Genomic DNA, 23,484 nt, shown 5'->3' with positions numbered 1-23,484 from the left:
AGTAAGTGAAGAGATTGACTTTTCAAACTGTTTAGTTGGGTGAATGAGTTTGTTAAGTGGAAAAATGATTTTATTCCTGTTTCTTTGTCTAGACTGTGTTATTTAGTCTACCCTGTTTTCCCAATGGTAGAAGTTAATGAGATCCAGGTGTGAGTGGAATTCTATATAAAGCAGGTGAAATTTTGACTGACAGGTTCTTATGTTTTTGTGACACAAATTGTTGAAAGGTGACGCCAGAAAATAAAGAACACTTAAAAGAAACTTGAACAGTCTGCAGATGCTGTCTTCCTATCACTTTCCATGCTGCTTTTGTTACGCTACTTCACACTCCATACTGAATAAAGAATGAAGGGCTTTGGCTGGATCTTTGACCTAGGTCAGAGCCACGTCACCAGGCTCCTGATTGGTTGTCGCGGCGCGAATTGACGCTGGAGTTCAGATTTTTCCAACTCGAGTGGTAGACGCGAAATGCGCGTATGCACAAAATGCAACACAAAAACTGATGCGCGTGGTTTCATTCGTGCTTCCGAATTTTCGCGGGTCATCACGCCTCTACATTAACTTTACATGTAAACCTGACGCTCTGGCCGCGTCTATCGCGTTTGGTGTGAACAGAATGTTTGAACAAGAGTGCTGTCTCACATTTTGTCAGATCTAAGAAACATAATGTATCTAATTTTTATTGTAGTATTACCTGGGGAACATGCCCCAATCGCATCAAAAGCATCAATTAGTGTATTTGGTTTTCACCAAACACATTAATTGAATTGATGAAAGCATGAAGTTTACCATAGAGGATACTAAGGAAAATATGTGAATTTTCCTGGACTGTGTGGTTACTAATGAGGAAGGAAGCCTCAACAATGAAGTTTACTGGAAATCCACACACAGACCAGTACTTACTCTTTGACTGCCACCACCCGATGGAACACAACTTGCGGAGATCAGAACCCTACACCATCAGAGAGAGAATGTTCCCTCAAAGGCAGAAGGGGAAAAAAGGAATACTCACATGTAAAGGAACCTCTTAAAACATGTGAATATCCCAACTGAATCTTCATCAAACCAGATGCAAAGGAAATAATGCCAGACACCAACTAGGTAGAAACAGAAATACAACAGAACAACATTGCTCTCTTTTATGTGGTAGGTTTGTCAGAGATGTCTGACAAAATCTGCTTCATTTGCTATGTTTGTTGTTGTTATTGCTTGTGTGCAGTGTCCTTGAGTGTTTTGAAAGCCGCTTTCTTAAATCAAATTTATTATTATTATTTATTTCTACAACAAAACTCCCAAACACAAGCTAAACAATATAGTGTAGGAGTATAGGAGAACCCAAACAGCCACGCCTGAAAGCTCACATGGCACAACAGAGAAGAACCACCTCAACAGGACTGCGTCTAAAGTTAAAAGGGCACTATTTCAAGGATGTCATCAAGGTCCACCGTGAACAACCGCTATTGAATAGAGGTGGAAGTTTACAACACCACCTACAATGCAGTCAGTAGGCCACCTAATGGATGGGGTTCTTAGTCCCAGGTGATGGTAATGACATCTTTTTTTGTTTTTTTGCATTTTGGCTCATGTGATGACTCACATAATCAATAGTTGGTCAATGGACAAAAGACTCTTGGATGAGAGGTGAGTTAATTTCACAAACGTACACAGACACAATTAAAAAAAATCAAATAAAACGCACTCTACTCTGAATAACATGCATTAATTAGTATCACCATGTAAAGAGCAGGATGCATTGTATGAATGAACAAACAGAATAACTGATATTGTTTTTCCAAGAAAGCTGAAACTCTTTTGCAGTTAATCTCCATGCATAAAGTGACACACTACATCGAACATGTAATGTGTACAGCTCAGAATTTGGTATTGAGCTGCCAAGAACTTACAGTTTGCAATTAATTCTAATAATAATCCCAACCTTCAGCACATGGGAAAAAGACAAAGATTATGGGCTCAGATTGTGGTCATAAATGTTTTGTACTTTGTGTGTGTGTAAAAAAGATTTGTGTGTGGATTTAGCCAAAAAATACGTGTGAAACTCTGCACTCAAGTTTCAAGTTACAAGTACGAATTTTGACCCTATTTTTCTTCCTTTCATCTGATTGGCCAATGTCATGTCAATTTAACTATCCAATCAGAGAACAGATGGGTTTGGCTGTTGGAGGGGTGCTTTTTTGAACTGCAGGTCCTTGAGGAGTAAAAACATGTATCGCTAATTCATAACAAAGAAGGCATTGTAACTAGCCCCACTAGTGTCATTTCAAATGTGAAATGTTTTTACTCCTCAAGGACCTGCAGTTCAAAAAAGCACCCCTCCAAATTATTATTAAAATCCTTCAAAATTCTGCCAACCCAAACATGAGGCACTACCTGCTGTGGTGACCTCTTGTGAATAATTGAGCAGCTAAAAGTCATTTAAATGTAGTATATCTGCATTTAAGACTGTTGAATTCTAAGATTCCCTTCATCTAATTAGTATGTTAATGAATGTTATGGGGCCAAATCAGTGCACTCTTAGAAGTAGAGGTACAGTAAAAGTCTATTTCTTTCCCAATTACTGGGCCTCATGGTCATTTTTAGCACATTTCACAAACAGTAAAAGGTCTGTATTTGTACAGATTCTTCAAGTTTTTAAGATGCAATATTAGAAGATATTTTCATTTTGTATTTGGATGGAAAAAAGTAAAATGTGAATTTTCTTCATACATTTTAAGATGTGGTGTGTTTTGGGAGCCTGAGATGTTCCGAGAGAGATGGAGTCTAAGGCTACGTCCACATGTACACGGGCATTTTTAAAAACGAAGATTTTCTGTTTTCGTTTAGAAAAAAAATCCCATAAAAGCCAAAAACGAAGGAAAAATGCTGCTAGGAACATGCCAAAGCAGCAGGTGGCGCTATATTCCTATATTCCGTGTAGAAATGTCGGCCAATCAGAAGTCAATAAACCTGGGCGGAAAAGAGTAAACAAAGATGGCACATAGAAGCAGAACTGAGTCGTATGTGTGGAGAGACAGTAACTGTGTGTGTATATGTAAGCATTTAAACACTGCAGAGAGAAAAATTAACAGTAACATATTTTGTCTACGTCCGCCATTGTAGAAATTCATTTCACCGAAACAATAACGTGGCGCACAGTGTGACGTCAAAAAATGTGCACACCTTTGACGCTGCGTTTTCTCCGTTTACCTCGTCCACACGTAAACGCAAAAACTGAGTTTTTGAAAATATCCACCCTGGCAGGAGTTTTTAAAAATCTCAGTTTTCAGTGACCGAAAACGCAGTTTATGTGTGGACAAAAGGCGCAAAGGCATAGAAAAATCTGCGTTTTCAAAAATACCCGGGTACGTGTGGACATAGCCTAAGACCTGACCTGACACATAGACATAGACAAACAGGCACACACAGACACAAACGCTTATGCACACACTCTAAACATGAGTGCTGAGTATAGAAATACTAAGCACTCGCCTAACATGGAGAGTATAGAAATACTCAGCACTCGCCCAACATGGAGACAAAGAGAAATGAACACTGTACACACACTTACAGGGCAATTGGCCCCAGACTCAGGAGATGGTTCCCTTTACTCTGGGGTGGAGATGAGCAGACTGGCCCCGGGTCTTTAACATTCCTGCAGTTTAAGTAATTGGTGTGTGTCATTTGGCTTTGAATAATATTGCCTACAGGAAACTGAATTTGTCCTAACACAGAACGCTGTGGAACTCCACAATTAACTTTTGTGAACTGAGCAATAAATCAGATAAAAAAATCAGAGACACTAGATAAAAACTCTAAGAAAGGGCCAGATGGATTATAGATGACCACAAATGCCAGAGACTTCTGTTTATGGCTACACTTCTCCCTCAACATCACCCAGCCTGCCTGTTTTTTCCAATTGCTTAGGGCAAAGTCTTGGGGGAAAGCTCACGGTGGCTTTGCTACCTTTGGCCGGACTGACTACAGGGGCCTGGCTAGCTACAGGATTTTCTAGGGTCTGGAGACAGGTCTCCATTTCACTAATCCTGGCCTCCAGAGCTGTAAACAGGCTACATCTACTACAAGTATCTTTAGTAGTAAAGGAGGCTGAGGCTGAGCTAAACAATTGACGCGCTGAGCAGGAAAATGTGGGACAGACAGGTAAAAAAGCCATGGTGCTAGTGACTTGGCTATGAGCTAAGCTAAGCTAGCAATTCCCAAAAGACAAAAAGAATGAATATTATGAATGTAATTAGCAGGAAAATGTAAGTTCTTATCTAAAGGGTTTTAGTGAACAAAACACCACTGTGCCTCATTGGAAAAGAGAGTGGAATAGTGGCATAGTGGAATAGTGGCAAAAAACATACCTTTTCCTATTTTTAGACAAATTAGACATATTTTTCTAATTTTAAGGTGCAGAATTGTTGCCAAAGTTTTAAGATGGTCTTGAGTTTAAAAACACAAAAATACGAATATTCTTTGTCAAGCTTAGAACAGTGTTCCGACCCAGGAAGCCATTGTTCCTTTAAAGGTACAATAAGGTAACATATTTTCTGAGAGTGCAGTGTATTTGGGATATAACTGAGGATTTATTATAATTCCCAGTATCTCCAGCACCTTTACCTTACTATTCAGTTTGGGATTCATTGGTATAAAACCTTCCATTCCTCAGATTCCCCAAATCATATTGAAGAGACGGCACACGTCATACCAATATGATATGTGCCCTCAAATGTAATGGAATCTGATTTATTTCCCCCCCACACAATAAAAAATGTCACACAGAGAGTTGCTTTTTCTTCCTGCCAAAAACACTCCCTGCCTATATTGGATAATTTCCGCAGGATGTCATGCCACTGAATTCCCAGACCAGCTTGCTATTATCGGGGGTTTGAGTGCTGGACGGATCGGAAGGAAACGCTTCATCAAATGTGACCCACTTAGCTGCTGGAGAGGCACCAAAGGACCACCGTGGCAATTATTTAAACCTCTGCTTTATTATTCATAATTAGCAGACACTGTACAAAGTCTGAATGTGTGTGTGTGTATGTGTGAGAGCCTGTGTGTCTGATAAAGCCCTCCTGATAACATGCCACCTCTATGCAGGAAAAATAATAGAGCAGAACAATTTGTATGCATAGCTGAGAGTAAAAAAAAAGAAGTGTGTGCACATTTTTAATGTTGGACACAAATGTGTAGAATATGCTTTATAAATTTCAGTTCATAATTTCTATGTTTCCCTTTTGTAAACATATACACTACCAGTGAAAAGTTTGGACAAAACTTCTCATTTAATAGTTTTCTTTAGTTTTACTACTTTCTACATTGTAGATACATACTGAAGACATCAAATACATGAAGCAAGATACAATGAATTATGTACCAAATTGAAAATTGAACACTGAATGTGTTTTATATTTTATATTCCTGAAAGGAGCCACCTTTGCTTTGTTGACAGTGCTACAAACTCTTGGCCTTCTCTTAATGAGCTTCATGATGTTGTCACCTTAAATGGTTTCACTTCACAGGTAGGCCTCATCAGGGTTCATTTGTGGAATTTCTTGCCTTCTTCATGGGGTTGGGACTATCAGTTGTGTTGTGCAGAAGTCAGGTTGGTACACAGCTGACAGCCGTATTTGACCACTGTTAGAATTCATATTATGGCAAGAACCAATCAGCTAAGTAAAGAGAAACCTCAGTCCATCATTACTTTAAGACAGTGGCGTCGTTAGGCTTATTTTAGGGGTGCTGAAGCCTCCCTAAAATATTCTTAAGCTTTTTTTTTTCTACTTATTCGATTTTTTATTTTATTTTACAGAACTTGCAGACAAATTCAATATAAAGATGCAGGAATATGAGTTTAAAGAAATAATAATATTGTAACGACCGTGGGTTAGTGGAGCTAAACTGGCTAAACTGCTCACTAGCTAAAACGGCTAGCGGGGCGCTAGCGGCTATCGCTACACTTCACAGCGAGTGGAGAGCGCTCGTGCCTCATACACCGCACGACCCCGAGCGTCTCAGCAGCAGACTGATAATCCCCAAATGATCCAGCAGGAGGCAGTAGTGGTTCACACCAGTCATTTATTTGCCGTATTTTTTCACACACGTAACACTGCTGACACCGAACCCCTATCACGCTCCCACCACATAGAGTCGCGGTGTCAGCCAACTATGCCAATTCACCCCCCTCCACAGAACACACATCAACTTCACTGTGGCTTACATTAACATAACACTAACACAACATGCAAATCAACACATATGAACTAGCAGAACGATAGAAAACACAGAGACAACACAATACCCAGAATGCACCTGGCTAACAACCCCAGCCAGGTCATTACACAGCCCCCTCCCAAAAAGGTTTAGTGTCCCCACAACCTTAACTGTCCACAATGTAGTCCAGCAAATGTCCGGGCCGGCGTCGAGTACGCTTCGGCCTCGACTGGGAATCCATGGCGCCCCCCTCCGGGCCGGGCGTAGGGGGCGAGGAGTCCCCAGGCTGCACACCAGCCTGCGGGTTGGGGGCAAGCGGATGGTATGGCGCCAGCCGGTCCTTGTGTAGCACCACCCGCCTTCCCCGCCCCGGCATCCGGACTCTGAAGACCACCTCCGACAGCTGCTCCAGGATTTCGCCCGGGCCTTGCCAGTGGCTCATGAGCTTGGGGGTCAGCCCCCGCTTCCTCTGGGGGCAGAACACCCAGACCCGATCTCCGGCCCCCAGCATAGGACCGTGCGCACGGGTATCATACGCCCGTTTCTGGCGGGCCCCGGCTCCCTCCAATGTCCGTCTTGCCAGTTGATGCACCGCGTGCAACCGCTCCCTGAGCCGCCGGAAGTAGTCCATCTCTGGTCCACCAGCAATCTCCGGCTCAGGGGGCGCTCCGAACACCAAGTCCACCGGGGTCCGGAGCTCCCTTCCGAACATCAACGCCGCAGGAGTACACTGACTTGACTCCTGCACTGCTGTTCGATATGCCCACAAAACAAGGGGCAGGTGTTGGTCCCAGTCCCTCTGATGTTGGCTGGTCAGGATGGCCAGCTGGGTGGCCAACGTGCGGTTGAACCGCTCAACCAGACCATCGCTCTGAGGATGGAGGGGGGTGGTCCTCGTTTTTCTCACCCCCAGCCTCCGACACACTTCTCCCAGCACCTGGCTCTCAAAGTTCCTCCCTTGGTCGCTATGGAGCTCCTCCGGTACACCAAACCGCGTGAACATCTCATCCACCAGAGTCCGCGCCGTCGTCACCGCACTCTGGTCCGGCACCGCGTACGCCTCTGGCCACTTTGAGAAATAATCCATCGCGACCAGGACATACCGGTTGCCGGCATCAGTCACAGGGAATGGACCCAGGATATCCACTCCAATCCGCTCCATTGGCGCCCCAACTAGGTATTGCTGCAATGGGGCATGGGAGCGCTGGCTGGGACCTTTCTGCGCCGTGCAGTCGTCACAGCAGTGGACGTGGATCTCCACGTCCTGACGACACCCCGGCCAGTAGAACCGCCGTCTCAGCCGTCGCAACGTCTTGCCATTCCCAAAATGGCCAGTACCTGCAGCCCCATGGACCCAGCGGAGGACCTCAGGCCGCAAGGCCCGGGGAACCAGGAGCTGGAGTATGTCGCCTCCCCCGTCTGGCGCTCGCCACCGCCGGTAGATTACACCGCCATGGAGCTCCAGGCTGTTCCACTGGGAGTACAGCGATTTTGTCTCGGGCCCTTGGGAAGACACGGCGGACCAGTCTGGCCGTGTCCCTGCCTCCATCCAGTCCCTCACCATCTCCAGCGCTGGATCGCTCACCTGGTGCTGCTGTAGCTCCGCCGCGGTGAAAGGTTCCTGCCCTTCACCCACACCCTCAGGTTCTGCTGCTGCCGATGTCGGACCCCGGTCCAGCTCCTCCATGCGCCTGCAGTACCGGCACTCATCCGCAGAACAGGGGCGCCTGGACAGGGCGTCAGCGTTGGCGTGTTGCCGCCCTGGTCGGTGCTGGGCCTCAAAGTCGTACTCTTGTAGTATTTCCAGCCACCGGGCCACCTGACCCTCTGGCTGGCGAAAGTTCAGCATCCAGGTTAGGCTGGCGTGGTCTGTCCTGAGCAGGAACTTAGTGCCCAGGAGGTAAGGTCGGAAGTGACGAACCGCCAGGACCACAGCCAACAGCTCACGCCGGGTAACACAGTAATTCCTCTCGGCCCGGCTGAGGCTGCAGCTGTAGTATGCCACCACTCGCTCCTCAGCCTCTCCCCTCTGGGAGAGCACCGCTCCGACCCCCACGTTGCTGGCGTCGGTGTCCAAAATGAAAGGCTGGCTGGGGTCAGGATACGCCAAGACCAGGGCACTCACAAGGGCAGTTTTCAGCTGCTCGAAAGCCGTTGCACAGCCCTCCGTCCAACCAAACCGCTGACCCTTGTTTGTCAACTGATGCAAGGGGCTAGCGACGGTGGCAAAGTCTTTTACAAACCTCCTGTAATAGGAGGCCAGCCCCAGGAAGCTTCGTAGCTCAGCGACGTTCGATGGGGTAGGCCAGTCCCCCACAGCAACCACCTTCTCGGGGTCAGTAGCCACCCCCTGTTCGCTCACCACATGTCCCAGGAACTTCACCTGGCGAGCAAGAAGGTTGCACTTGGCCGGGTTCAGCTTTAGTCCGGCCCCGCGGATGGCAGTCAGAACCTCTCGTAGGTTGGCCACGGCCTGTTCAAAGTCCTTAGCATGAGTCAGCAAGTCATCCAAATAGACCACGCAGCGGGCACGGGGAATGTCTTTGAGGACCCTTTCCATTAACCTTTCGAACGTGGCTGGTGCATTGCATAGTCCAAAAGGCATCACCTTAAACTGCCACAGTCCTTGCCCTATGGTGAATGCAGTCTTGGGCCGCGCCTCGGCAGCGAGCTCCACCTGCCAGTACCCACTGCGGAGGTCTAGCGAGCTGAACCAACTGGACCCAGCGATGTAATCCAGTGCGTCATCGATGCGAGGTAACGGGTAAGAGTCCTTGCGGGTGACCGCGTTCAGACGCCTGTAGTCCACACAAGGGCGCCAGCCCCCTGTTTTCTTCCGCACCATAACCATAGGTGCGGCCCATGGACTATCCGAGGGTTCAATGACGCCATTAGCTGCCATCTCTTTTATCAGTCCCTCGGCAGCTTGGCGTTTGGCGAGGGGCAGGCGGTGGGGCCGCAGCCGGATTGGAGCAGCTGCTCCAGTGTCTATAGTGTGTTGCACCAGGCCCGTCCTTGTGCAGTCCTCTTCCCTGGCGGCGAAAGTGTCCATAAACTCTGCCAAGAGGCTCTGCAACTGCTGCTGCTGTGTCGCACTGAGGTGCACCCCACTTCGCCGCCCAAGCTCCTCTACTGCCGCGACAGTCTCAGGTGACGGGGAGACTGCCGAGCTAGGCGGCGACTCTGGCTGCGGGATGTTGGCCCTGCTTACGTCCACCCCCTGGGTCCTCTTCCGCACCCTTGCCGCCCTCGGCCCCTGGCTGTGGCATGGAGCTGCGGGGCGTAAGGGCTTTGAGGGTGCTGGTGGGGTGGGGGTCTGTCCCTGGCTACCGCGGCCCACTTGAAGCTGCACGGTCTCAGCACCAAGGTGGATGGCAACTCCCGGTACATCGACCCGTGCCCCCCAGTGGGCCAGCAAGTCCAGTCCAACAATGCACTCGTCTGTTATGTCGGCAAGCCAGAACTCATGGTTCACACTGTTCGTTCCCACCACCACCTGCAGAGTCTTTTTCCCCGGCATCACGGTCTTTTCTCCTGTGACAGTGTACAACGCTGTGTGAGTAGGGGTCCAGTCTTTTGGCAATGAGCCACCCGTCTCCGGGAGCACCCCCCTTCGCAGCAAGCAGATGGTGGACCCCGTGTCTACCAGGGCCCGGCAAGACCGTCCATCAACTATACAGTCCAGGTACAGTCCACGGGTGGACCCACAGCGGCCCACTACGGGATGAGTGTCATGGAGAGGGTTTAACGATTGGGGTGGGGGTTCGCTCACTGTCCCACCCCGTGGCCGTTTCCCGTCGGTGATGTCACTCGGCTCCGAGGACTAGGTGCGGGACAGTTCCGGGCGAGGTGACCAGGTTCCCCGCACCGATAACAGCAGTCCGTCCGGCGCCTCCGACGTGGAACTGCCTCTGATTGGGCTCGTCTGGCCTCCTCCTCCTCATCCGACTGGGACGCGTTCATCTCTCGCTCGACCATCCTGGCCGATCGTCGGGTCCCTGGCTCGCCCCGCAGCACCTCCTCAGCCCGCTCAGCCTCCCTCAGCGCCTCCTCCAGGTCTCGGGGGGATGACAGCCGGACATGCTGTCGCAGCCTCTCCGGTGTGAGGCCCCTCAGGAAGGCGTGGAGACCCAGCTCCTCTCGTGCCGCTCCTGGGAATGTCGGGTAGCCCCGTCGGGCATAGAGGCGGACATCCGCAGCAAAGGACCCCAGGCTCTCTCCTTCGCGTCGGCGTCGGCAAGCCAGCTCCTCCCTGCTCTGTTCGGCTGGTGGTCTCTGTCCAAACCGTCTGCCGAGCGCCGTGGTCAAGGCCCGGAGGTCGCGCTGCTCCTCTGGGGGCAGGTCCAGCAGAACCTGGAGCGCTGGGCCCTCCAGTGCAAGCGCCAGGTGGGTGGCAGTCTCTTCTTGACCCCACCCGTTGTGAGTGGCAGCCAGCGTGACTTGGGCCAGATACGGCTCCAGCTGCGTCGCCCCAGTGTAGTGCTGTAGCTTAGCAGCCGTCCTGCCAGGAAGCTGTGGTGCGGCCCCAGGAATCCCCTCCCGTCGCAGGGAGAGCAGGGGGTGGCTGTTCCGGGGCGCGCTGTGGCCCTCTGGCCGCCCCAGCTCGGGTCTTCTCCGCTGGGTCTCGGCAGCCATGCTTTCCAGAAGCGAGCTGTTGTCTCGGATTACGCGCTCTAATTCGCCTATGGTCGGCTCCATAGTGTCTGCTAGACACTCATGAATCCCACTTCTGACACCAATTGTAACGACCGTGGGTTAGTGGAGCTAAACTGGCTAAACTGCTCACTAGCTAAAACGGCTAGCGGGGCGCTAGCGGCTATCGCTACACTTCACAGCGAGTGGAGAGCGCTCGTGCCTCATACACCGCACGACTCCGAGCGTCTCAGCAGCAGACTGATAATCCCCAAATGATCCAGCAGGAGGCAGTAGTGGTTCACACCAGTCATTTATTTGCCGTATTTTTTCACACACGTAACACTGCTGACACCGAACCCCTATCACGCTCCCACCACATAGAGTCGCGGTGTCAGCCAACTATGCCAATTCACCCCCCTCCACAGAACACACATCAACTTCACTGTGGCTTACATTAACATAACACTAACACAACATGCAAATCAACACATATGAACTAGCAGAACGATAGAAAACACAGAGACAACACAATACCCAGAATGCACCTGGCTAACAACCCCAGCCAGGTCATTACAATATAAACCTGTCGCTATTCACATAAATATGATCATAACTCGCTTGGTCCCTTTCACTTTACACTGTTAAGGTAGCGTCAGTGCTTCGTTATCCAATCCGTTCCAGTTGTTCACAGGGGACATCCACATTACCGAAAATCCAGTCCTCGTTTTCACTGCTACTTTACACTCCGCTTGTATACACCTGCGGACACACTAGCGTAAATGCGGCAAACAGCAAGAAATCATGGATATACGCAAGTTTTTCAAGAAAGTAAGTCTTCATCGCTGGCTGGTAGTAACAATTAGTTAGCTCCAGCTAACAGCAGAGAGTCCCATGTAATTAATGAACCAGGTGCTCCCATTTTGATAAATAAAAACCTGGCTAGCGCACTAAGTTAAATTGTTAGCATAATGTTAATTTCTGTCACTCGTTTTAGCTCTGAAAAATTGAGCTGAGCTCATTCATGTCACGGCGAGTGGGATGAGCCGTGTGGAGGAAATGAAGGAGGATCCAAACGCAGGCAGTAGTGGAGAAGTGAGGGTGGTTTATTAAGCACAAAATAAGGACAAACAGCAAATGGAGCTCAAACTAAACTATACTGAGAAACAACTAAACTGTAGCGCAGAAACCAGAACATGAAGCAGGGCGAGCAGAGACAGACAATGGTAGACAGCAGGGTGAACACACGGGTGAGACATGGTAGATACACAGACGGACCAGCAACTACAATGATGGAGGACACGACTTAAATACACACAGAGAAACACGGGAATTACACACAGGTGGTGGACACAGCTGGGAACAATCAGTAAGATGAGGCAGAGGTAAAACTGGACACACTCACATGAGACACAGACCTTCACAATAAAACATCACACGCAGGCTCGACATCGAGAGACAGACAGGAAATGACACATCAACTAAACCCACATCTTAAACCCAGATAAACAGAAACATGGAACTCTAATAATAGACATCATAATCATCATCATTAACACAACAAGAGAACAAGAAAACAATCCCTGATGCAAAATTACACCAAAACATAATAAACTCAAAATACTGGGTCCCACGGACCCAGAACCGTGACAATTCAGGTATGGTTATCATCAGTGGAAATAATAATAATCACTCCTCCATCCCCATTAACCTGTAGGAGTCAGGGCAGAAGATCACAGAGAGGGAGAGGGGAGAGACCCCTGCTGGAGAGGTGAGTCAAAGATTTCACAGGATGGAGTCATTTGTGATGCAGATAGTCTGATTAGAATTTTATGGAACTCAATATGGATATGAAATATGAAACATTTCAGTCACGGTACAACATATAAGACCTGTTTAACTTGAGCTTTTATTTAGGAGAGTCAAGGTTAGAAAGTGGAGAGAGCAAAGATATATATATATATATATATATATATATATATATAAAAAAACAAAAAACACCCAGCACGCCCCTGCGGGCGGTTTATCCTTCAAGCTCGGGTCCTCTACCAGAGGCCTGGGAGCTTGAGGGTCCCGCGCAGTATCTTAGCTGTTCCCAGGACTGCGCTCTTCTGGACAGAGATCTCCGATGTTGTTCCCGGGATCTGCTGGAGCCACTCGCCTAGCTTGGGAGTCACCGCACCTAGTGGTCCGATTACCACGGGGACCACCGTTACCTTCACCCTCCACATCCTCTCGAGCTCTTCTCTGAGCCCTTGGTATTTCTCCAGCTTCTCGTGTTCCTTCTTCCTGATATTGCTGTCATTCGGAACCGCTACATCGATCACTACGGCCGTCTTCTTCTGTTTGTCTACCACCACTATGTCCGGTTGGTTAGCCACCACCATTTTGTCCGTCTGTATCTGGAAGTCCCACAGGATCTTAGCTCGGTCATTCTCCACCACCCTTGGGGGCATCTCCCATTTTGACCTCGGGACTTCCAGGTTATACTCGGCACAGATGTTCCTGTACACTATGCCGGCCACTTGGTTATGGCGTTCCATGTATGCCTTGCCTGCTAGCATCTTGCACTCTGCTGTTATGTGCTGGATTGTCTCTGGGGCATCTTTACACAGCCTGCACCTGGGGTCTTGCCTGGTGTGATAGACCCCAGCCTCTATGGATCTTGTGCTCAGAGCTTGTTCTTGTGCTGCCATGATTAGTGCTTCTGTGCTGTCTTTCAGTCCAGCTTTGTCCAGCCACTGGTAGGATTTCTGGATATCAGCCACCTCTCCTATCTGCCGGTGGTACATACCGTGCAGGGGCCTGTCCTTCCATGATGGTTCCTCGTCTCCCTCCTCTTTCTTGGGTTTCTGCTGCCTGAGGTATTCACTGAGCACTCGGTCAGTTGGGGCCATCTTCCCAATGTATTCTTGGATGTTCGTTGTCTCATCCTGGACTGTGGTGCTGACACTCACCAGTCCCCGGCCCCCTTCCTTCCGCTTAGCGTACAGCCTCAGGGTGCTGGATTTGGGGTGAAACCCTCCATGCATGGTAAGGAGCTTTCTTGTCTTTATGTCAGTGGCTTCTATCTCCTCCTTTGGCCAGCCTATTACCCCAGCAGGGTACCTGATCACGGGCAGGGCGTACGTGTTGATGGCCCGGATCTTGTTCTTACCATTCAGCTGACTCCTCAGGACTTGCCTGACCCTCTGCAGGTATATATATATATATATATATATATATATATATACATATATATATATATAACAAGTCAAATTAGCCTGACTCACATATTTTTGAGGGTTCTATTTTAATATTACTTCAATTCAAGTAATTTAGTAATATTTTTCAGGGCTTTAAATTGCAACCATTTTAGTCACATGCGTGCTCAAAATGTAATGTTTGTAACTTCAAAATATTTGGGAGCAACAAATTACTGTGGCGTGTGAGCAGAAGTCATGATACTAGCAATTTACATTACAATTCTGTATGTTTTAATGTATCTTGAAGGGTGAGGCAGAAGGAGAAAAAAAAGGTCAAAAGGCAAGTTCAAGTCAGAGAGAGCAAGGAGAGACAGGGGAGCTGCAGCAAATGGATCGAGAGGCAGAGGAAGATCAAGTTATTACAGAGAGAGGAGAGCAAACAGGCCAAGAGAGGGAAAATGATGAAGCAGCTGGAGCAACTCATTCTACTACAGGGTTTGATTTAGGTGACAAAGACACAGAGCCCAGACAGGTAAAGCTGAAGAGCTATCCACATGATACTTTTGGTACACAGAAGTGAGCATTTAACCACAGCTGTTTTGAAAAGCACAACTGGTTAGAATATTCAGTCAGCCAGAATGCAGCTTTCTGCTTCCCATGTAGAATGTTTTGCAAAAACATCAAATATGATAGTTTGGTCAGTAGCGGTTACAAGAACTGGAAGAAAACTTTAGTCATCTTTGGCAAGTATGAGATGGCACAAACACATAAGGACAGTGTTGTCACATGGAAAAGCTACCAGGGAACTAGCAAACAGGGAAACGTTGCACAGATGATAGCAACTGCAAATGTGAGTGAGATAGTCGAAAGAAGAGAGTATCTCAGATGAATTGTTGCAGTAACCTCTATGTTAGGGAGACAGGGACTCCCTTTTCGTTGCCATGATGAAGGTGAAGACAGCCCAAACAGAGGGAATTTTCTTGCGTGCATAGAGATTTTGAAGGAGTTTGATTTTCTTCAAAAACATAATCCCCAAAAATGTACAGTATATCTCGCCAACATCCCAGAATGACATGATTGACTGTTGTGCCCAGGAGGTTACTAGTGTCATTGTATCTGAAATGACAAAGTCTAAAGTCTATTCCATCATGGCAGATGAGGCAAGGGATGAAAAGGCAGAGCAGTTAGCTATTTGTGTCAGGTACATGTCAGAGGGTGCAGTGAAGGAGCGTTTCCTTGCACTTGCAGAGATAACATCATTGATGCCCAGTCCATTGCAAATGAGATTCAGCAGCAAATCCAAAACAATGGTCTTGCAGAGCTTAAGTGTGTAGCACAAACATATGATGGTGCAGCCGTTATGAGTGGCTCCACTGGAGGTGTACAAGCACATTTTAGAAGGCTCCATCCTGAGGCTATCTATGTGCATTGTTATGCTCATCAACTCAACCTGGTTTTGTGCAATACTTGCAAGGCTATCCCAGAGGCTGTGGAGCTTTTCAGCTTGTTGGAGTGTGTGTATTCTTTCTTCAGCACCTCCCTAGTCAATCATCATAAGTTCATGGAGACTCAGGCAAAGCTTGGATTGACAAAAACTGAGCTTGTGCAACTTCCAAACACTCGCTGGGCATGTCAGTTGCGATCAATCAGTGCAGTTCTTGAAACATTGCCTGCCATTTTGGAGTGCCTATCTGCAATTGGATCCCCCATAGCTGTTGGTCTCAAAGCAAAGCCCTACAAGTTCTCAGCAGTCTATGCACTACTAATGTTTCCCTCGATTCTGTCTGTAACCGAAGGACTCCACAAATTCCTGCAGAAAGAGACTTTAGACCTGGCAGAAGCTTTTATCTGCAAACAAGCTGTGTGTGACACACCAAAGGGCAAACACTCAGAGTTGTATGAGAAAACCAAGGCCCTGTGTAACACCCACAGTATCCCTGAACCAGGTGCCAAGACAAGGCACAAACAGATGATGGAGGATTTTGTCCTGGAGGCAACTGTGGGTTCACGCACTGAATTAACAACTCGGACACATTGAAAAGAGAGTTACTTTTCACTTGTGTGGATCGGATGGTTGGCGAGCTTGATCAAAGATTTTGCAGTGTAGATGCAGGGCTGCTAAAAGGCATCCAGGCATGCAGTCCTAAATCTGAGAACTTCTTGAGTGAACCACACTTGAATGAACTTGCAAAGCACTACAGACTTGACCTGAAAAAAGAGGAGGTTCTGGTGGCCAGAAACTTTCTTACCCGGAAAACAGAGGCTGGATTTCCACCCAAAAATATGTTGTCTGTGTACAACCTCCTTGATTCAGACATGTTTCCCTCTCTGAAGGCAACCATCCAAGTTGCCCTAACAGTGCCTGCTCGTGCGAAAGGTCCTTTAGTGCACTGCGTCGGCTGCACTCCTGGCTGCGTCAAACAATGGGTCAGAAAAGACTTCACAGTCATGTCTATTGAAAAAAGACACACTCAGCATCTGAGTCACAACAGAGTGATTGACCGATTTGCCACTCTTAAAAACAGACGTCATTCTTTGATGCTTCCACCCACCAAGTAACTGGTGATTGCAGCCATAAAAATGATGTACTTTTTTATTTTCAGTTTTTTTCTTGTTATTGATGCAGCAAACACATTTCCTCTGTTTTCTTGTTGTACTGTATTATAAAACAGACTGAAATAAAACAATAGATCTATTGGTGGCCTAGGATATTTAATCTGTCCAAAAAGTAGGAAAACAATTTCTCAGTCTTTGTTTTCTGTTTGTGAAATTTTATGCTCATTCACTACGTTCGTTCATATCGTGTGCATCTCTTGGGGCCTAAGCCTCCCCTGTCCTTAAAACCATAGTGACGCCCCTGCTTTAAGAACTGAAGGTCAGTCAGTCAGAAAATTACCAAAACTTTGAATGTGTCCCCAAGTGCAGTTGCAAAAACCATCAAGAGCTACAATGAAACTGGTTCACATGAGGACCACCCCAGGAAAGGAATACCAAGAGTCAGGATAAATTCATCAGAGTCACCAGCATCAGAAATGGCAAATTAACAGCACCTCAAATTAGAGCCCAAATAACAAAGAGCCTCAACGAGTTCCAGTAGCAGACAAATCTCTACATCAGTGATTCCCAAACTTGTTTTGCTAGGCCCCCCTTTGTTTTGCAAGTCACCCCCCCCCCCCTCCCCGCGTGCACGCACGCACGCACACAAACACATCCTCCAACCACACACACCCATATTTTGCTCCATTGTGGTTTATTTCACACCTCAAACTTTTAGTAAACAGTTAAGCAAATAAAAGTAATCTGCAATAAATTACAGGTAGTAATAAAATAAACTACTAACTCTTTTATGCTACAGCCACACCTACACGGGTATTTTTGAAAAAGCAGCTGTTTTGTCCACACATAAACAGCATTTCGAATCACCCAAAACAGATTTTTTAAAAATCCTTTTTTGCGTTTACGTGTGGACGAGGAATACAGAGTTCGTCACACAACGTCAAAGGTACACTGTTAAAAAAAACATCGTAAAAAAACAGTAATATTCCACCAGCTGGGGCGCCAAAATAATACCGTAAAATAACAGAAAATAACTTTCTCATAAAAATACAATTATTTTCAGTAATGAAAATAGAGTTTGTTGCGCTAATTTTACATGGGATTTTGCCTTTTCCATGTGCTTTTAAACATTAAATTAGGAACATTTTAACGTGATTAAACAATGAAATTACCTATAAACATGGTCAATGAATGTGGCAATATGAATAATAATGCTTAAATGTACAGAAATATACAGTTAACAGTTGGGTTAAATAACACTACTTGATTTAAAAAAGTTGTATATTCAATTATATTTGATGTAATACTACATTATACAACACAAAATAATTCGATTTATCTTTCAAAACATGTCAAAAAGACTAGATAGTGGCTTTAAAATTACAATTCACTGTTAATTTTACATAATATCACATGTAAATTTAGATTTTAAGTGTAATTTAACATACATTTCCTGAATATTTACTGGACTTTCAGTTTGAATTAAGTGAGCTCCCTGTATGATTGTGGGTTTTATCTGTCACAAAACACCCAAAGAACCCTTATTAAACAAAACCCCTGATTATAATTACATCAAGATTATGTTAATTCATGTGTATGAGCAGTTTGTACGTGTTTATTTTACTTATAAGACATGAGACATTGTTTCAATCATTAACATTGATTTTATTGACAAAAAGATAACCCTTCCTGGAACAATCCAAGAACAACTAACACTTATGCATAAACAAAGGCATGTAGAAAAAAAGAATCTAATGCAAACACACACTTGAGCACAAAAGAAGGGGACGATGCCACCTCGAACATTCATCTGCCTCCCCACATCTGGAGCAACGAAAAGGGGTATATTTGAGGCCCATAACCTGCAGGTTTAGAAGTAGCTCTAGCTTTCTGAAAGTCTCACATTCAGGGCTGCTGCTGGCCATTTGAGTTCCCTTGGAGAAATTTGCAAAGTAATCATATGCAAAGAACAACTCGAGTAAAACAAAAGCCTCATTGTTATGCTGATTATACTTAACTGATAAGTATTGATATGTTGTAAGTTGTCACTTTAACACAAACTTTTACCAAAATAACTGAACGAATGGGACTGTGCCTGCAGAGCAAGCACCACAAGTGTGAAAGTATAGCTTATTACAATGAACTGAGATGAAGATAATACTTAAGACAATGCTACACCTAAAGCAGGACACAGTGACAGAGAGCCTGTCAGCAGACAGTAACCTACCAACTGGCTAGCACTAATGCTAGCTAAATGTGAATAGGATTTGCAGCCCATGGTCGTGTCCAAATTCATGGGCTACATTCTCCCGAGGACCCGGCCTTCGCGGTCTACGTGGGCCGGGTCCTCAGAAGATCGGGTAGGCCGGAAGTAAACGGCCGTGAAATTGGACGGTCTAGCCTTCTGATTAGCGTCACCGCTGTCTCGGTGGAGTTTAATAAACTCAGCCGTCTGCTCCTTGCTGTCTAAAATATAACAGGACACTGGAGTAAACTCTCGGCCATCTCACACTTCTGTTTAATCAGTTTTCTGTTTGACGTTTAGTCAGCTGTGTAAAAACCAAGGAGGAACCCACCCGGGGGATTAATAAAGTTTTATTTTATCTAATCTAATAACTTTAATCTCAGCCAAACCGATTTACTCACGAACAAACAAAACACTGAAAAAAAGCCCAACAATAACATTTTTAGGTTGTCTAAGTGACTTATATATTACGTTTGTCACGGCCGGGCGGGTTACACACAGTAATTCGGCGTGCCCGTGTGGCGTGTTGGCTAGACCCAAGCGCGGCGAAGGCTAGCGGTGGGTTTGGAGCAGGCACGCAGTTATTCTAGTAACGATCAGTGCACGAAGCGTGGCTTCGGAACAGTCGTTACCGACAGAGAGCGAGCGGAGCCGGGAAGAGAAAAAGGATTGAAGGGATAATCACTCACGGTTGCTGAATCAGGCGGAGACTGACGTCGGCAGAGTTTCGGAGCTCCTGACACGAAGAGAATGATGTCTGGCGTCTCTCTTTTAACCCCGGCCCCGTGATCAGCTGATCACAGCTGATCACCGGCTGACAACGTTTAACCCGAGCAGCGAAAGTCCGCGGTGATCTGAAAATGATGTGCCGGGAGTTGTGCCATTCTCGGCCGCATCAGTAACCCTCGAGCTCCCAGCTAGCTATCGAGCTGGTGGGAAGCAGACGTCTCCGAAAACGTCGAAGCACTTTAGCAAAGATGCGATATCTTGATAAACCGAGCAGATATTTGATGTTTACACAGCTACTTTTTCGCCTGAAAATATGTTAAAAGTTTATTTTGTGACCCAGAAAGATTAATAAGAGTAATTTTAAAACTTAGTAGCGGCCGCCATTAGCCGGAAACTGGAGCTTGGCTGGGCCGCGCTATGAATTCTGGGATATGGTGGGCCACGAAGGACACACCCGACCCATCCTTCAAATTCGGAAAAAGGAGCACGCATTTGTCGGCTGCATTCGGAGGGGTCTACGAATTTGGACAGCCTTCGGCGCGTCGCTGTGACGTAATCGGTCTACAAATGCGGCCTCAGGAGAATGCAGCCCATGAATTTGGACACGACACATATTTCACTTTTCCCCTATAAAGCGGGCCACCCGTGCTGTTGACATTGACCATGAACCAGAGACCAGTGCTAGTGAACAACAGATAAGGTTATCCTCAGGATAAAAATGAGAACTTTTTATGCTCTCCACTCATAGTCCGCAATTTTGGTGATCAACGTCAGAACCTTTGGATTGACTGCAAGGTTTTTCTTAGACGTGTTCCACTCCACTTTGGATCCCTTGTCGGGGTTAATCTTAAGGCATCTGTTGAGTGAAAAACAACAACTTCATTAAGAAACTGAGGACTGGACTGTATGTGTTTTTTTACATTTGCAATGAATCTAAGTGTAGAATGAGCTTGCTTTTGAGTGCGTGTTTGGACATAGAGGTCATTGTGGAACAGAGGGGTGATGCAAAGATGTTTGGTTAACCTGTGAGTCTATTGCAAATGCTGTTTGAGGGTAGTGAAACATCTGTGAGCATCTACTACTCAAAGGTCTCTATCTATAACTTGACATGAGCATGACTTAAGAATATTTCAGAGACAGCCATAACTTTAGATTTCACTGTCTCATCATTCTTATGTCTCAATGCATAAAATTGACTGGTGCCGCCTTACCGTTGCAAGAATTCCAAGGTTGCTGCCTGGGCTACTGGATAAGAAATGTTCGTGCAGTATTAAGAGCCACAAATCAGGATAAGTGCGTCGCTGAAGATAGTGATATGGCCATTCGCAATTGCCTGGTCCACAGATAACATGAAGTGCTCGGCTGCCAAAGTAGAGTTTCCTGTTGTGTACATGAACAAGAGACAAGGGGACAAAAAAACAAGTCCACACATGACTCAAACAACTAACTGCAATGTTACAACTGATGTTACAACTGGCATGCAGTTTGGGCCCTACGGTCAACTACAAGGTGTCCAAACTTTAACTGTGGGCCTTTTCCTTTTCTGTTTAAAAAAATATGAAAATGATTTTATTTAAAATTAAATGTCATCTATAACTTTAAGCCATTTGGAGATTATTTCATCTTCTACTTGCTTAACTGTTCACATGAACTTAAATGTTGACCATGGGTGCCCAAACATTTACATTAAAGCACCACAACTGCGACAGGTGTAATCTTTTGACATCCTTAATTGCAGCACAATACTCACCTTTACAGCTTACTGAATAAATTTGAGAACTCACGCTACTAATCTGCAGGGGAATAAAAAAAACCTTATGAATCATGAAACCTGCCAAAATCCAAATACATGTATGCAATGTACGTTTAAATGTAGTCAAATAATTCGCCTCAGCTGCTTTAGCTCTACTTCCTTCTACAAAATAGAAGGAAATACTTGGCTTACATGTCCATTTCATTTTTCTGGGCAAAGCTAGCACAGTGGGCTACTTCTATTTCCTATTTCTCTCACTTCATCACACAGCACATCTTGGCACGCACGAGCTCTCTACAAGAGTGCAGGTGTGTTGCTAGACTGGAACAGGTTGCCTGTCAGTGCGCCCCAGGGTGGCTGTGGCTACAATGTAGCTTGCCATCACCAGTGTGTGAATGTGTGTGTGAATGGGTGGATGACTGGATATGTAAAGCGCTTTGGGGTCCTTAGGGACTAGTAAAGTGCTATATAAATACAGGCCATTTACCATTTATTAGCTCTTAAGTTGTATACTTAATTTCACATTAAGACAAATGCATCAGTGGCAGCTGTCATCGCGGGCCCCCTAACGGGTATTAGCGGTGTAGAAACGATCCGCGTAGGAACTGCTGTGTTTACACGGCCACAGAAAGCTGGCAGCTAACAAATTAGCGAACAACAACTCTGCTGGCCAGCAAGATAGCAGCTGGTCTAGCTGTATACTAACTGCACCTTATACTGACAGACGACGTCCTTTGCCTTCATAGCTAAAGATTCCATGCCTTTTACCGTCTCAGTAAACTACGAGCCATAGTGGTCAAGCAATTCCAAGTTAAATCTACTAAGCTGAGTTTGATATACTTGCCTTGCAGCACTGCATGGATGATCTTTCACCAACCTCTCTCTTCCACCGCGCTTTCCATTAGTGATGCACGAATCATGAACGAATTGTTCAGTACTTGAGAATCACTTTACTGACTCGTGAATCATGATTCACAAGCCCAATTGACTCATCCCTTTTGCTCTTAGCAAACTAATTTCATTAGTAGAAATATATCTAGCTTATAATTAAAACTGTGGGGGAAAAAAACAACAGACAGTTTCTTAACAACAAGCATTTCTGCTCTGAACTGGAAGAAAAAACCCTGAGTACAAGCTCACATCAAGACAATAGCTCCTCGGTTCGCAGTAGCATCGCTCTGCTAACATGCTAACAGCACATTTGAGCTATTCACCCCCTCCCTCCTGGCTCACAGCTTCTTCTTCTTCTTGGTTGGCAACCAATGTTAAGGCGCATTACTGTCCCCTGCTCACAGCTCAATGGACATTTAGATGAGAAAATATATATTTGACACACTTGAGGAAAATACTAATAAAATAAAATAAATAAAATAAATGTTCCCTTTAGAAATTTTTTTGTTCTTTTTTGCTCCATCAAATTAGTTGTTTTTCTTTTTCAATCACTCATCTTAGCAGTAGGATATACATAATAAGAGAAACAAATTAAGTTTGAGTGAAAATGTACATCTTTTGCACTCTGGTCAAGTGACTCAAATGACTCAAAAAACCCGGTTCACTTTGGTGAGTGACTCATTCAAACTCGATTTAGGAAAAAAAGAATTAAATTTACCATCACTACTTTCCACAGCCATACCCGCGACCTTGTGGTTGTTACTTCACATTCATTGGACAATGCTTAGCGACATTTTATTATGTATCCCAACATCCAATGGCATGTCACATTGTTTTCATGGCCACGCCCTCACCCCAGGTGCAGAGGCCTATTTCTGTTCAGGAATATTGTGAATACTTTGAGATTTATATTAATTGCTAATTAATTCCTACCTCTACATTTATTTTTTTAAATATATAAATAGCACAGCGTGGCCGTGCAATGTTTTATGTTTTTTTTTTGTTTTTATTCCTATTAATTATATTTTCACTTGTTACCTCTGAATTATTGAATCAGACCTAGATGGCATGAAATTTTCAGCACAATTATAATTCAAATACTCTTTTAATTATTAATTATTCTCATTAATTTTTGATCATTTTATATATTTTTCCATAGTATTACATTTGAATTTAACAGATCAATCTCTCAAATAACAGACAAATATTTGTGAAATTATGATACATTTCTGAATGTATTTTTACAATCTAAATATGCATATGTACAAAACAAATATTTA

This window comes from Astatotilapia calliptera, chromosome 2, assembly GCF_964374335.1.
Source record: "Astatotilapia calliptera chromosome 2, fAstCal68.1, whole genome shotgun sequence".
NCBI classification, from domain to species: Eukaryota; Metazoa; Chordata; class Actinopteri; order Cichliformes; family Cichlidae; genus Astatotilapia; species Astatotilapia calliptera.
This window is presented reverse-complemented; position numbering follows the sequence as displayed.